General features: G+C 38.8%; 1 non-coding gene across 1 annotated transcript; it reads left to right on the forward strand.

Moving 5' to 3' along the window:
- Positions 1–806: 806 nt before the first annotated feature.
- trnai-aau (transfer RNA isoleucine (anticodon AAU)) lies at positions 807–880 on the forward strand. The gene has a single exon. It is a non-coding gene; the product is annotated as a tRNA-Ile (tRNA).
- Positions 881–4,412: the final 3,532 nt, after the last annotated feature.

Genomic DNA, 4,412 nt, shown 5'->3' on the forward strand with positions numbered 1-4,412 from the left:
TTTCATTTCAGCGTGCAATGAGACATTAAACTGAATAGTTTCCAATAAAAAACTGGAAAATTTGGGGTGTTCTAAAACTTTTGACTGGTAGTGTGTGTATATAAAAATTCAATCCACTTTTACTGCATATGAGCAATCGTGCGCTGTGATTGGCTACTCTACTACTAGGATATCAGCTCATATACCATGAGTAAAGAAAAACAAAATGGTAGAGCGTGTTGCTGAACCAACCGAGGACGAAATAAAAACTCGACTCGAAAACAAAGTCTCCAACAAAAAAAGCAACAAAATATGGAATGAAAGTATTTGATGGTAAGAACTTGTCTTTTTTTCAAGAATTATTATTATTATTATTATTATTATTATTATTATCGCATTTTTCACAAATTGCTCCTGTCATTTCGCCGGTTTGTTTACATTCTTCATCTTTAAGTATTAAAATTTGTCAATTTTGTTTAGACTGGTTCAAAAGCTCAAAGAAGTTTAAAAATTACAGAACTGAAATGTCAATGGAAGAATTAAATAAATGTCTAAAGCTATTCTATACCTTGACAAGGCAGCAAGATGGCACTTTCTACAAAAAAACCCCACAAAAACAAAAAACCAACACTAAAGTTAATCCGTGCAGCCATTGATAGGTTTTTAAGAAGTCCGCCTAAGCGGAAATGATTTTGTCCCATAGGTGCTAAAAGAAGGCAACTGGACTTGAAATTCTTGAAGACTTTTCACCTCTCTTCCGAATGGCTTCTTCAGTTCCAATGAGAGGTGAAACGTCTTCAAGAATTTTAAGCAAGTCCAGGTGCCTTGGCCGGTTAGCTCAGTTGGTTAGAGTGTGGTGTTAATAATGCCAAGGTCACAGGTTCAGTCCCTATACTGGCCAGTTCTATTCTTTGGGTGGCATGGTGGTGTAGTGGCTAGCACAGTCGCCTGCACAGCAAGAAGGTTCTGGGTTTGAGCCTGGGGGTGTTTCTGTGTGGAATTTGCATGTTCTACATGGGTTTCCTCTGGGTGCTCTGATTTTCCCAACAGTTCAAAGACATGCGGTTCGGTTAATATGGGACGGCCTTGGGCTGAGATGCCATTGAGCAAGGCACCTAACTCCCAACTGCTCCCTGGGTGCTGTTAACATGGCTGCCCACTGCTCTGGGTATGTGTGCTCATTGTTTGCATGTGTGTATTCACTGCTTCAGATGGGTTAAATGCAGAGAGGAATTTCACAAGCACGTGATGAATAAAGTTGTTGTTCTTCTTTCAGCACCTATGGTTTACTATGACTTGGACAACAGAGAACCTTCACAGACAAATTATTTTGTCGGATGTTTGTTTGAAGTTTTTATTTATTGAATTTGCAAAAAATGAAAATAAAAATTTCTCGAAATCCAGTGAATGTGGATAGAATAAAACGATTATTCCACGCAACCTTGTCGTACATGGCTAACAGCCAACTCGGTGCTACACGCCTCATCGGCTATCGGCTCATGTACAACTCGATTTCGTGGAATAATTGTTAAATATACATAAGTTTTCAAATTGATAAACTGATGTCAGTGTTTTTGTTAAGTCAGTGGGCTCTCCTGTAGAGAAATATGCCAATTTTTTGAAGGATAAGCTGACCAAGCACTCATCTGCTATACTTAAGAGTTACTTGAATTTAATTGTTAAGTTTATCCATAAAATATCTCAGATAATAAATTTCATGTAGATTTGAAGCTTCCATTTCATCCAGTGTTCTCAATGGACTTTAAAGGAAGGATACTATTAATTAATTAATTCCTGGTGTTTTATTAATTAATTAATGCCATCCAATGGCATTCTATAGATTTTTTGAGTACCTTTACAGCCCAAAACATACATTTCAGTATGGCATATTGTGGTTAAATCAAACTATCAGACAGTGGTGCTGGGCTTAATACCGTTCATTGCTTAAGCTGATATCACACAAGAAAAATGGGTGGCAAAAGTCCAACATTCTCTGAATCGTGCTCAAGTTTGTTGTTAGTTTTGAGGTCTGAATGCCAAATTTGAGCAATTTCGGTGCAAAGTCTGTGTGCTTAACTGAACTCTGAATATGGCCCAGACAGCACACACAGAGAAAACAGTAATTGAACAAGACACTTAAAATAAACGAGACACAACAAAGCAGAACATGAAGCAGGCGTGAATGAAAACGACTGAGTGTGGTTCAGGCAGAGCAAGAGCAGGTGTGTGTGTGAGGCAAACAGCATGTAAACAAGTGGTGTTTATGAAAGAAATGTTGCAAGGATTTCTCCGAATCTGATATCAGAATTATGGCTTATTTGTTGTAAAGCATCACAAAGCATGACACACACACACACACACACACACACACACACACACACAAGTGCTCACAGATGAGCCATCTGACACGCCATCCATCATTCGCATAATGCTCTGGATTTTATCAAGAACACACCAGCAGATGGGCTGTGAATAAGAGCAAGTGTGAAACCACACTCACACACACACACACACACACACATGATCTCACACGCCATTTTGTGTAAAAATCCCAAGCATCCATCTTCCTCAAAAGACGTTTCAGCCTCTGACACTTTCTCTCTCCATCTAAGTGTAACCTCACTGAAACTTTATGCTGTGGTCAGGTGACTAATTTCCTCCACAGTAATTAGCATCTGGCGTCTGATTGTTGGTTAGAAACAAACAAACAAACAAACAAACAAACAAACAAACCAATCAAACCACAATGTTTTCTCATTCAGGCCATTTTAATGCTGTTCAAGTCAGTTTAACAACTACCTAGTCTCAATTACTTTCAGTGTTTGGAATATAGCAATGCAATTGGCAGAGAGTCTGATGACATTTGGCTGTATACTTGTTGTATCCTCTGATGATACCACAGGATATGATTAAAACAATTGAACCAGAAAAGGCAATCATAACAGATTCTTTCCATTTTGTGTCACGGTTAAATAATGACACACACACACAAAGAAAGATGACAAGTATTAAAGTAATCGCAAAAGACACTTGCCATTTGGTGGAAATTGTCTTTAATTTAAGTTCAGTGTCCTTTGGCTAGAAGTGATTACTCTGGCGCAGTTCTTTCACCGAGACAAATGAACACTTGTCATAATATTGATACCTAAACAATACTCGGTTCACAAGTATGACATATCCACATGATAATGAGAACAAGAGGCCAGATTATCTTGGCGCATCATCTTTCAGGCCCAACCGCTGCCTCTGTCATTTGTGATTAATGCCAGAATTATTGTGTTTTATATTTCTCTTTCCTGTATGCTAACGATGAGGTTTACTGTTCCAGAATTCATTCAAAGTTTTTGTTTGATAGTCAGCCAGGATGACCAGGCTTATTCCAACATGTGATAGAACTACCGGGTTCAACAGTGTTCAACTTGCAAAGTGACTATGAGGTTTCTATTTTTGCTGTGTCTCATATTAGCCATTGTTTTTACCTTGGGCTCTACCATAAAGCAAGGGAAATGGCTTTTTTTTTTCATTTTCATTGTTTATGAGCCCATGGACAACCAGACAAATCCAACGGATCATGTATTGGTGATGAAGAAGCACAAACAGACTGTTGGTGACCTTTCGGTTTGACACTAAAAAAGATAAACATTGGAAAGATTCCTCTAAGGAATATAAAACGAGAGCACAGTTATTAAGAAGTTGACCACTCATGAATAATGGAGTAATTCTTTGTTTGCCTTGGGCTGTGTCTGTTCATTAAGCATTTTCAACCAACTATGGCCTAAAACAGGGGTTTTCAAACTTTTGAAGCCAGGGACTCCTTCCAGAGTTAGGGTTGCCAGATGTGAACAGACCAATGGCATCTCAAAAAACAGCACCAAAAGACCTATAGTCCAAATTAGCAAAGGGAGGAATAATTTTTCTTGAAATAACATCACTGTAGTAGCACAAATGAAGAAGAAGAAGAAGCCTTTATTTGTCATATGCACACTCAAACACAGTGAAATTCATCCTCTGCATTTAACCCATCTGAAGCAGTGAACGAACACACACACACACACACGCACACAAGTGAGCAATGAGCACACACCCATACTCAGAGCAGTGGGCGCCATGCTACAGCACCTGGGGAGCAGTTGGGGGTTAGGTGCCTTGCTCAAGGGCACTTCAGCCCAAGGCCGCCCCATGTTAACCTAACCACACATTTATTTTTTTTTTTAAACTGTATGAGGATTCCTGGAAAATTTGATCAGTTGTTTTTGTCACAGATCAAGTGCACTAAATCCCTGTGATAACATTGGTTTTATGTGTTAAGTGTTGTGCGCAAAGTGTCTGTTTTTATGTGTTTTTATGGTAAAGACAAGACAAGCCAAGAAAAAACATGCTCACTCATTGAGAACAATTGTCCCCTAGGGGACAATAAAGCTTCTACTGTATTC

This window comes from Neoarius graeffei, chromosome 18 (genome assembly GCF_027579695.1).
Source record: "Neoarius graeffei isolate fNeoGra1 chromosome 18, fNeoGra1.pri, whole genome shotgun sequence".
Lineage (NCBI taxonomy): Eukaryota > Metazoa > Chordata > Actinopteri > Siluriformes > Ariidae > Neoarius > Neoarius graeffei.